The 12,500-nt window shown below is 36.1% G+C and overlaps 1 non-coding gene across 1 annotated transcript; it reads right to left on the bottom strand.

Moving 5' to 3' along the window:
* Window positions 1-760: 760 nt before the first annotated feature.
* Window positions 761-2,681, bottom strand: LOC143262370 (small subunit ribosomal RNA). The gene has a single exon (XR_013036202.1). It is a non-coding gene; the product is annotated as a small subunit ribosomal RNA (ribosomal RNA).
* Window positions 2,682-12,500: the final 9,819 nt, after the last annotated feature.

The raw sequence follows: 12,500 nt of genomic DNA, 5'->3' as shown, positions 1-12,500 counted from the left end.
CCGATATTTTCGTCCTTTGGACTTTCCCAACGATTCCTTTTTTTCTTTTTTTTTTTTACACCACAGCGAAGACTTGAGGAAGCGTGATTAGCACGCTCGCATCCCTCCCTGTCCTACTACAACTGTGTGTGTGTGTGTAAAGAAAGAAAAAAGAATACATTGGCTTTCTCTCTATCGAGAAGATGGCCTACGCAACGCAGATCAAAGGCCTAATACGTGTAATATAATACGCGTCTGGCCGTGTATAAATCACGCACGAATGATCTGGTCGGGCCCAACTCTTCTCGTACGCTTATTTTTCCGTGTTGAGGCACTATCATAAAATCACACAAACCCCAACACGTGTGTGTCTTGGAAGGAAGATGGCCTACGCAACGCAGATCAAAGGCCTAATACGTGTAGTACACACGTCTGCCGTGTAAATCACGCACGAATGATCTGGTCGGGCCCAACTCTTCTCCACCACACCACATCCCAACTTTGTACATTTTTATATATTTTTGTGCGTTGGGGCACCTTCATAATCACAAACCCCAACAACACATATATCTCTCTCTCTTTGAAAGATTTGTTGTGGCCTACGCAACGCAGATCAAAGGCCTAATACGTGTAGTACACACGTCTGGCCGTGTAAATCACGCACGAATGATCTGGCGGGCTCAACAATATCTTTTTTTTTTATATGAATTCTTATCCACAAACTAATCGAATTCATTTTCTCTCCTCCTCTCCTCTCTCTTTGAGATATATTGGAACATTGTAATGATCCTTCCGCAGGTTCACCTACGGAAACCTTGTTACGACTTTTACTTCCTCTAAATAATCAAGTTTGGTCATCTTCCCGGCATCATCGGCAATGCCGAAACATTGCCGCGCACCAGTCCGAAGACCTCACTAAATCATTCAATCGGTAGTAGCGACGGGCGGTGTGTACAAAGGGCAGGGACGTAATCAACGCGAGCTTATGACTCGCGCTTACTGGGAATTCCTCGTTCATGGGGAATAATTGCAAGCCCCAATCCCTAGCACGAAGGAGGTTCAGCGGGTTACCCGGGCCTTTCGGCCAGGGAACACACGCTGATTCCTTCAGTGTAGCGCGCGTGCGGCCCAGAACATCTAAGGGCATCACAGACCTGTTATTGCTCAATCTCGTGCGGCTAGAAGCCGCCTGTCCCTCTAAGAAGATTTGTTTGTACGTTGGTAGTAAAAACCCCACCGGCAGAAGCCGAGAGCCTTCGAGATACCATAATTACGTCTATTTAGCAGGCTAGAGTCTCGTTCGTTATCGGAATTAACCAGACAAATCGCTCCACCAACTAAGAACGGCCATGCACCACCACCCACCGAATCAAGAAAGAGCTATCAATCTGTCAATCCTTCCGGTGTCCGGGCCTGGTGAGGTTTCCCGTGTTGAGTCAAATTAAGCCGCAGGCTCCACTCCTGGTGGTGCCCTTCCGTCAATTCCTTTAAGTTTCAGCTTTGCAACCATACTTCCCCCGGAACCCAAAAGCTTTGGTTTCCCGGAAGCTGCCCGCCGAGTCATCGTAGGAACTTCGGCGGATCGCTAGCTGGCATCGTTTATGGTTAGAACTAGGGCGGTATCTGATCGCCTTCGAACCTCTAACTTTCGTTCTTGATTAATGAAAACATTTTTGGCAAATGCTTTCGCTTCTGTCCGTCTTGCGACGATCCAAGAATTTCACCTCTAACGTCGCAATACGAATGCCCCCATCTGTCCCTATTAATCATTACCTCGGGGTTCCGAAAACCAACAAAATAGAACCGAGGTCCTATTCCATTATTCCATGCACACAGTATTCAGGCGAAGGTAGCCTGCTTTGAGCACTCTAATTTGTTCAAAGTAAACGTACCGGCCCACCTCGACACTCAGTGAAGAGCACCGCGATGGGATATTAGTTGGACCGCCCCGTGAAGAGCAAAGCCCACCGGTAGGACGTACCACATAATGCCAGTTAAACACCGCGAGCGATGAACCGACACTGTGACACACAGATTCAACTACGAGCTTTTTAACCGCAACAACTTTAATATACGCTATTGGAGCTGGAATTACCGCGGCTGCTGGCACCAGACTTGCCCTCCAATGGATCCTCGTTAAAGGATTTAAAGTGTACTCATTCCGATTACGGGGCCTCGGATGAGTCCCGTATCGTTATTTTTCGTCACTACCTCCCCGTGCCGGGAGTGGGTAATTTGCGCGCCTGCTGCCTTCCTTGGATGTGGTAGCCGTTTCTCAGGCTCCCTCTCCGGAATCGAACCCTGATTCCCCGTTACCCGTTACAACCATGGTAGGCGCAGAACCTACCATCGACAGTTGATAAGGCAGACATTTGAAAGATGCGTCGCCGGTGCTATAAGACCATGCGATCAGCACAAAGTTATTCAGAGTCACCAAAGCAAACGATGGACGAGTGTAAACACCCGCCACCGATTGGTTTTGATCTAATAAAAGCGTTCCTACCATCTCTGGTCGGAACTCTGTTTTGCATGTATTAGCTCTAGAATTACCACAGTTATCCAAGTAAATTTTAGTACGATCTAAGAAACCATAACTGATTTAATGAGCCATTCGCGGTTTCACCTTAATACGGCATGTACTGAGACATGCATGGCTTAATCTTTGAGACAAGCATATGACTACTGGCAGGATCAACCAGGGAACTATACAATATGTATATATAAAATGGACAAAATTTAAATCCTTTTCCATCGTCGCCTGTTTCATATATATATGTCAGGTCGACACACCACTTTTCTCTTTCAAATATGTACAAGTTTTGCCACATTCCGCGCTTGTAACATATCTTCTTTAACGCTCAATTTCTTTCATTTTTCTACCATACAGATATTTTACCGTACGCCCAAAAACGTACGTATTATATTTTTGTTCTATCGTAAAATCACATTTTTCTACGTACGCCAGCTTCGTACGTTTCTATCTTTGCCTTCATAAAATCACAAGATAATTTTATCTTCAAGAGTCTCGCTATTAACATCTTGTAAGATAAATGTACGTCCCAGCTAAAACGTACAAATACTTCAAGTTAAGTAATAATATATCATCGCTATTGACAAATTTTTAAGATCCAAGACACAGTTCTCTCTATATGTTTTAATATTTTTTATGTACTCAAATATATTCAAAGGAAAAAGTACATGGGTGATGCCATAGTCGTGGAAGCGCGTACGCTCACGCTGATCTTCTGACCGCCGGAAGCACGAAACCTCTGATCTGGGCAAAATCGGCAAGCCGAGGAAGAACGGACAGGACACATGCTGGACTGGCGAGAAAGCGTGTTCTTCCGCTCGCGCTAGGCATTTCGATTTCTGACACCTCTTGATTTAAAAAATCAGTTTTTTGATAGTTTTCTCTCTCCACTGGGCTATTCATTTTAGCCACAGTTTTCAATTGGTACGATTTGCTTCCAAATCTTACAGATGCATTTTAAAAAATTTTTCCATCGCTCGGACAGAAGAGTCGATTGCTCAGTGAGTACGAGTATACATACAAAGTGCATACGGGTAACCAACCCCGTAGGGCTTGCCACATATGGGCCATTCGGTCAAAGACACCGACCCGTGGCCACGCTGTGTGGAGAAAAGTCCGTAACGTAAACGGCACGAAACAGTCAGGACCGAAGCCCCGAAGGAGCTCTGAGACAGCTTCTCGACCGAGATCGTAGAATTGGCCCAAAACCCGCTCTGCTCCGTCCGCCTCGCACGGACCGTGTATCTCTTATAGATACCGAACGGCCGGCAAGGACGCCGGCGCCGCCGGCCGAATAGCACGCGCGCTTACGAGTGTAAACCGCCGCGGCAACAGACCGCCCGGCCGTGCTGTTGTAACATAGCGCGTGAACGAACGAAAAAAAAATTTATAGTAAACATTAAAATAAATTACACCACCGTAAACTAGACAAAAAATTACACATTTTTTCCCAATATGAAAATTTTCACAAACTTTTCAAAGTCCCATCGCATCGAGTAAACTTTTTTAATAACGCTTCCGCACGATTCTAAATGCTTAATCCATATGTGAAATCGTTCACTGATCACGAATATCGTATTTAAAAAAATTACAAAAATTTATTTTTCCAAATAATCAAAAAAAACCGAAAAATCACAAGAGTAAAGTACCATTATTTTAAACAATATGTCGTTCTAAATGCTTAATCCCTATGTAAAAAAGTTATCTAAGCAAGAATATGTAATTGAAAAAAATTAGAAAAATTTATTTTAGCCGTAAATCGAAAATAATGGGGACACCGGAGCTGTTCGAAGCGCCGAGACGCGCCGCGTACGGCCGAATATTTTCTAAGTCCCAACGTACCGATCAAGAGTAAAGTACCATTTTCCTACATTAGATTTCGTTCTAAATGCTTAATCCCTATGTAAAAACGTTAGTTAAGCAAGAATATCGTATTTTTAAAAAAATCTAATGATAGGATTTCCCAGAAAATTGAAAAAACCGTAAAATGTCAAGAGTAAAGTGCCATTTTCTGACATTAGATTTCGTTCTAAATGCTTAATCCCTATGTAGAAACGTTAGTTAAGCAAGAATATCGTATTTTTAAAAAAATCTAATGATAGGATTTTTCAGAAAATTGAAAAAACCGTAAAATGTCAAGAGTAAAGTGCCCTTATTTTAAACAATGTATCGTTCTAAATGCTTAATCCCTATGTAAAAAAGTTATTTTAGCAGGAATATGTTATTGAAAAAAATTAGAAAAATTTATTTTAGCCGTAAATCGAAAATAATGGGGACACCGGAGCTGTTCGAAGCGCCGAGCGCGCCGCGTACGCCCGAATATTTTCAAAGTCCCAACGTACCGATCAAGAGTAAAGTACCATTTTCCTACATTAGATTTCGTTCTAAATACTTAATCCCTATGTAAAAACGTTAGTTAAGCAAGAATATCGTATTTTTAAAAAAATCTAATGATAGGATTTTCCAGAAAATTGAAAAAACCGAAAAATGTCAAGAGTAAAGTGCCATTTTCTGACATTAGATTTCGTTCTAAATGCTTAATCCCTATGTAGAAACGTTAGTTAAGCAAGAATATCGTATTCTTAAAAAAATCTAATGATAGGATTTTTCAGAAAATTGAAAAAACCGTAAAATGTCAAGAGTAAAGTGCCCTTATTTTAAACAATGTATCGTTCTAAATGCTTAATCCCTATGTAAAAAAGTTATTTAAGCAAGAATATGTTATTGAATAAAATGAGAAAAATTTATTTTAGCCGTAAATCGAAAATAATGGATCGAGCGAATCGGTCGATTGCGCCGAGACGCGCTATGATGCAACAGACGAGCGATTGGAACGCCCGAATATTTTCAAAGTCCCAACGTACCGATCAAGAGTAAAGTACCATTTTCCTACATTAGATTTCGTTCTAAATGCTTAATCCCTATGTAAAAACGTTAGTTAAGCAAGAATATCGTATTTTTAAAAAAATCTAATGATAGGATTTTCCAGAAAATTGAAAAAACCGAAAAATGTCAAGAGTAAAGTGCCATTTTCTGACATTAGATTTCGTTCTAAATGCTTAATCCCTATGTAGAAACGTTAGTTAAGCAAGAATATCGTATTTTTAAAAAAATCTAATGATAGGATTTTTCAGAAAATTGATAAAACCGTAAAATGTCAAGAGTAAAGTGCCCTTATTTTAAACAATGTATCGTTCTAAATGCTTAATCCCTATGTAAAAAAGTTATTTTAGCAGGAATATGTTATTGAATAAAATGAGAAAAATTTATTTTAGCCGTAAATCGAAAATAATGGATCGAGCGAATCGGTCGATTGCGCCGAGACGCGCTATGATGCAACAGACGAGCGATTGGAACGCCCGAATATTTTCTAAGTGCCAACGTACCGATCAAGAGTAAAGTACCATTTTCCTACATTAGATTTCGTTCTAAATGCTTAATCCCTATGTAAAAACGTTAGTTAAGCAAGAATATCGTATTTTTAAAAAAATCTAATGATAGGATTTCCCAGAAAATTGAAAAAACCGAAAAATGTCAAGAGTAAAGTGCCATTTTCTGACATTAGATTTCGTTCTAAATGCTTAATCCCTATGTAGAAACGTTAGTTAAGCAAGAATATCGTATTTTTAAAAAAATCTAATGATAGGATTTTTCAGAAAATTGAAAAAACCGTAAAATGTCAAGAGTAAAGTGCCCTTATTTTAAACAATGTATCGTTCTAAATGCTTAATCCCTATGTAAAAAAGTTATTTTAGCAGGAATATGTTATTGAAAAAAATTAGAAAAATTTATTTTAGCCGTAAATCGAAAATAATGGATCGAGCGAATCGGTCGATTGCGCCGAGACGCGCTATGATGCAACAGACGAGCGATTGGAACGCCCGAATATTTTCAAAGTCCCAACGTACCGATCAAGAGTAAAGTACCATTTTCCTACATTAGATTTCGTTCTAAATGCTTAATCCCTATGTAAAAACGTTAGTTAAGCAAGAATATCGTATTTTTAAAAAAATCTAATGATAGGATTTCCCAGAAAATTGAAAAAACCGAAAAATGTCAAGAGTAAAGTGCCATTTTCTGACATTAGATTTCGTTCTAAATGCTTAATCCCTATGTAGAAACGTTAGTTAAGCAAGAATATCGTATTTTTAAAAAAATCTAATGATAGGATTTTTCAGAAAATTGAAAAAACCGTAAAATATCAAGAGTAAAGTGCCCTTATTTTAAACAATGTATCGTTCTAAATGCTTAATCCCTATGTAAAACAGTTATTTTAGCAGGAATATGTTATTGAAAAAAATTAGAAAAATTTATTTTAGCCGTAAATCGAAAATAATGGGGACACCGGAGCTGTTCGAAGCGCCGAGCGCGCCGCGTACGCCCGAATATTTTCAAAGTCCCAACGTACCGATCAAGAGTAAAGTACCATTTTCCTACATTAGATTTCGTTCTAAATACTTAATCCCTATGTAAAAACGTTAGTTAAGCAAGAATATCGTATTTTTAAAAAAATCTAATGATAGGATTTTCCAGAAAATTGAAAAAACCGAAAAATGTCAAGAGTAAAGTGCCATTTTCTGACATTAGATTTCGTTCTAAATGCTTAATCCCTATGTAGAAACGTTAGTTATGCAAGATTATCGTATTTTTAAAAAAATCTAATGATAGGATTTTTCAGAAAATTGAAAAAACCGTAAAATGTCAAGAGTAAAGTGCCCTTATTTTAAACATTATATCGTTCTAAATGCTTAATCCCTATGTAAAAAAGTTATCTAAGCAAGAATATGTTATTGAATAAAACGAGAAAAATTTATTTTAGCCGTAAATCGAAAATAATGGGTCGAGCGAATCGGTCGATTGCGCCGAGACGCGCTATGATGCAACAGACGAGCGATTGGAACGCCCGAATATTTTCAAAGTCCCAACGTACCGGTCAAGAGTAAAGTACCATTTTCCTACATTAGATTTCGTTCTAAATGCTTAATCCCTATGTAAAAACGTTAGTTAAGCAAGAATATCGTATTTTTAAAAAAATCTAATGATAGGATTTTCCAGAAAATTGAAAAAACCGAAAAATGTCAAGAGTAAAGTGCCATTTTCTGACATTAGATTTCGTTCTAAATGCTTAATCCCTATGTAGAAACGTTAGTTAAGCAAGAATATCGTATTTTTAAAAAAATCTAATGATAGGATTTTTCAGAAAATTGAAAAAACCGTAAAATGTCAAGAGTAAAGTGCCATTATTTTAAACAATGTATCGTTCTAAATGCTTAATCCCTATGTAAAAAAGTTATTTAAGCAAGAATATGTTATTGAAAAAAATTAGAAAAATTTATTTTAGCCGTAAATCGAAAATAATGGGGACACCGGAGCTGTTCGAAGCGCCGAGACGCGCCGCGTACGGCCGAATATTTTCTAAGTCCCAACGTACCGATCAAGAGTAAAGTACCATTTTCCTACATTAGATTTCGTTCTAAATGCTTAATCCCTATGTAAAAACGTTAGTTAAGCAAGAATATCGTATTTTTAAAAAAATCTAATGATAGGATTTTCCAGAAAATTGAAAAAACCGAAAAATGTCAAGAGTAAAGTGCCATTTTCTGACATTAGATTTCGTTCTAAATGCTTAATCCCTATGTAGAAACGTTAGTTAAGCAAGAATATCGTATTTTTAAAAAAATCTAATGATAGGATTTTTCAGAAAATTGAAAAAACCGTAAAATGTCAAGAGTAAAGTGCCATTATTTTAAACAATGTATCGTTCTAAATGCTTAATCCCTATGTAAAAAAGTTATTTAAGCAAGAATATGTTATTGAAAAAAATTAGAAAAATTTATTTTAGCCGTAAATCGAAAATAATGGGGACACCGGAGCTGTTCGAAGCGCCGAGACGCGCCGCGTACGGCCGAATATTTTCTAAGTCCCAACGTACCGATCAAGAGTAAAGTACCATTTTCCTACATTAGATTTCGTTCTAAATGCTTAATCCCTATGTAAAAACGTTAGTTAAGCAAGAATATCGTATTTTTAAAAAAATCTAATGATAGGATTTCCCAGAAAATTGAAAAAACCGAAAAATGTCAAGAGTAAAGTGCCATTTTCTGACATTAGATTTCGTTCTAAATGCTTAATCCCTATGTAGAAACGTTAGTTAAGCAAGAATATCGTATTTTTAAAAAAATCTAATGATAGGATTTTTCAGAAAATTGAAAAAACCGTAAAATATCAAGAGTAAAGTGCCCTTATTTTAAACAATGTATCGTTCTAAATGCTTAATCCCTATGTAAAACAGTTATTTTAGCAGGAATATGTTATTGAAAAAAATTAGAAAAATTTATTTTAGCCGTAAATCGAAAATAATGGGGACACCGGAGCTGTTCGAAGCGCCGAGCGCGCCGCGTACGCCCGAATATTTTCAAAGTCCCAACGTACCGATCAAGAGTAAAGTACCATTTTCCTACATTAGATTTCGTTCTAAATACTTAATCCCTATGTAAAAACGTTAGTTAAGCAAGAATATCGTATTTTTAAAAAAATCTAATGATAGGATTTTCCAGAAAATTGAAAAAACCGAAAAATGTCAAGAGTAAAGTGCCATTTTCTGACATTAGATTTCGTTCTAAATGCTTAATCCCTATGTAGAAACGTTAGTTATGCAAGATTATCGTATTTTTAAAAAAATCTAATGATAGGATTTTTCAGAAAATTGAAAAAACCGTAAAATGTCAAGAGTAAAGTGCCCTTATTTTAAACATTATATCGTTCTAAATGCTTAATCCCTATGTAAAAAAGTTATCTAAGCAAGAATATGTTATTGAATAAAATGAGAAAAATTTATTTTAGCCGTAAATCGAAAATAATGGGTCGAGCGAATCGGTCGATTGCGCCGAGACGCGCTATGATGCAACAGACGAGCGATTGGAACGCCCGAATATTTTCAAAGTCCCAACGTACCGGTCAAGAGTAAAGTACCATTTTCCTACATTAGATTTCGTTCTAAATGCTTAATCCCTATGTAAAAACGTTAGTTAAGCAAGAATATCGTATTTTTAAAAAAATCTAATGATAGGATTTTCCAGAAAATTGAAAAAACCGAAAAATGTCAAGAGTAAAGTGCCATTTTCTGACATTAGATTTCGTTCTAAATGCTTAATCCCTATGTAGAAACGTTAGTTAAGCAAGAATATCGTATTTTTAAAAAAATCTAATGATAGGATTTTTCAGAAAATTGAAAAAACCGTAAAATGTCAAGAGTAAAGTGCCATTATTTTAAACAATGTATCGTTCTAAATGCTTAATCCCTATGTAAAAAAGTTATTTAAGCAAGAATATGTTATTGAAAAAAATTAGAAAAATTTATTTTAGCCGTAAATCGAAAATAATGGGGACACCGGAGCTGTTCGAAGCGCCGAGACGCGCCGCGTACGGCCGAATATTTTCTAAGTCCCAACGTACCGATCAAGAGTAAAGTACCATTTTCCTACATTAGATTTCGTTCTAAATGCTTAATCCCTATGTAAAAACGTTAGTTAAGCAAGAATATCGTATTTTTAAAAAAATCTAATGATAGGATTTCCCAGAAAATTGAAAAAACCGAAAAATGTCAAGAGTAAAGTGCCATTTTCTGACATTAGATTTCGTTCTAAATGCTTAATCCCTATGTAGAAACGTTAGTTAAGCAAGAATATCGTATTTTTAAAAAAATCTAATGATAGGATTTTTCAGAAAATTGAAAAAACCGTAAAATATCAAGAGTAAAGTGCCCTTATTTTAAACAATGTATCGTTCTAAATGCTTAATCCCTATGTAAAACAGTTATTTTAGCAGGAATATGTTATTGAAAAAAATTAGAAAAATTTATTTTAGCCGTAAATCGAAAATAATGGGGACACCGGAGCTGTTCGAAGCGCCGAGCGCGCCGCGTACGCCCGAATATTTTCAAAGTCCCAACGTACCGATCAAGAGTAAAGTACCATTTTCCTACATTAGATTTCGTTCTAAATACTTAATCCCTATGTAAAAACGTTAGTTAAGCAAGAATATCGTATTTTTAAAAAAATCTAATGATAGGATTTTCCAGAAAATTGAAAAAACCGAAAAATGTCAAGAGTAAAGTGCCATTTTCTGACATTAGATTTCGTTCTAAATGCTTAATCCCTATGTAGAAACGTTAGTTATGCAAGATTATCGTATTTTTAAAAAAATCTAATGATAGGATTTTTCAGAAAATTGAAAAAACCGTAAAATGTCAAGAGTAAAGTGCCCTTATTTTAAACATTATATCGTTCTAAATGCTTAATCCCTATGTAAAAAAGTTATCTAAGCAAGAATATGTTATTGAATAAAATGAGAAAAATTTATTTTAGCCGTAAATCGAAAATAATGGGTCGAGCGAATCGGTCGATTGCGCCGAGACGCGCTATGATGCAACAGACGAGCGATTGGAACGCCCGAATATTTTCAAAGTCCCAACGTACCGGTCAAGAGTAAAGTACCATTTTCCTACATTAGATTTCGTTCTAAATGCTTAATCCCTATGTAAAAACGTTAGTTAAGCAAGAATATCGTATTTTAAAAAAAATCTAATGATAGGATTTTCCAGAAAATTGAAAAAACCGAAAAATGTCAAGAGTAAAGTGCCATTTTCTGACATTAGATTTCGTTCTAAATGCTTAATCCCTATGTAGAAACGTTAGTTAAGCAAGAATATCGTATTTTTAAAAAAATCTAATGGTAGGATTTTTCAGAAAATTGAAAAAACCGTAAAATGTCAAGAGTAAAGTGCCCTTATTTTAAACATTATATCGTTCTAAATGCTTAATCCCTATGTAAAAAAGTTATCTAAGCAAGAATATGTTATTGAATAAAATGAGAAAAATTTATTTTAGCCGTAAATCGAAAATAATGGGTCGAGCGAATCGGTCGATTGCGCCGAGACGCGCTATGATGCAACAGACGAGCGATTGGAACGCCCGAATATTTTCAAAGTCCCAACGTACCGATCAAGAGTAAAGTACCATTTTCCTACATTAGATTTCGTTCTAAATGCTTAATCCCTATGTAAAAACGTTAGTTAAGCAAGAATATCGTATTTTTAAAAAAATCTAATGATAGGATTTCCCAGAAAATTGAAAAAACCGAAAAATGTCAAGAGTAAAGTGCCATTTTCTGACATTAGATTTCGTTCTAAATGCTTAATCCCTATGTAGAAACGTTAGTTAAGCAAGAATATCGTATTTTTAAAAAAATCTAATGATAGGATTTTTCAGAAAATTGAAAAAACCGTAAAATATCAAGAGTAAAGTGCCCTTATTTTAAACAATGTATCGTTCTAAATGCTTAATCCCTATGTAAAACAGTTATTTTAGCAGGAATATGTTATTGAAAAAAATTAGAAAAATTTATTTTAGCCGTAAATCGAAAATAATGGGGACACCGGAGCTGTTCGAAGCGCCGAGCGCGCCGCGTACGCCCGAATATTTTCAAAGTCCCAACGTACCGATCAAGAGTAAAGTACCATTTTCCTACATTAGATTTCGTTCTAAATGCTTAATCCCTATGTAAAAACGTTAGTTAAGCAAGAATATCGTATTTTTTAAAAAATCTAATGATAGGATTTCCCAGAAAATTGAAAAAACCGAAAAATGTCAAGAGTAAAGTGCCATTTTCTGACATTAGATTTCGTTCTAAATGCTTAATCCCTATGTAGAAACGTTAGTTAAGCAAGAATATCGTATTTTTAAAAAAATCTAATGATAGGATTTTTCAGAAAATTGAAAAAACCGTAAAATATCAAGAGTAAAGTGCCCTTATTTTAAACATTATATCGTTCTAAATGCTTAATCCCTATGTAAAAAAGTTATCTAAGGAAGAATATGTTATTGAATAAAATGAGAAAAATTTATTTTAGCCGTAAATCGAAAAAAAGACTGTTCGTTTCTCTGTCTCTCTCGCGCGATCGAAGTATTGATGTTTCCCGGCAATGTAATGG

This window comes from Megalopta genalis, unplaced genomic scaffold (assembly GCF_051020955.1).
Source record: "Megalopta genalis isolate 19385.01 unplaced genomic scaffold, iyMegGena1_principal scaffold0121, whole genome shotgun sequence".
Taxonomy (NCBI): domain Eukaryota; kingdom Metazoa; phylum Arthropoda; class Insecta; order Hymenoptera; family Halictidae; genus Megalopta; species Megalopta genalis.
This window is presented reverse-complemented; position numbering and strand designations above follow the sequence as displayed.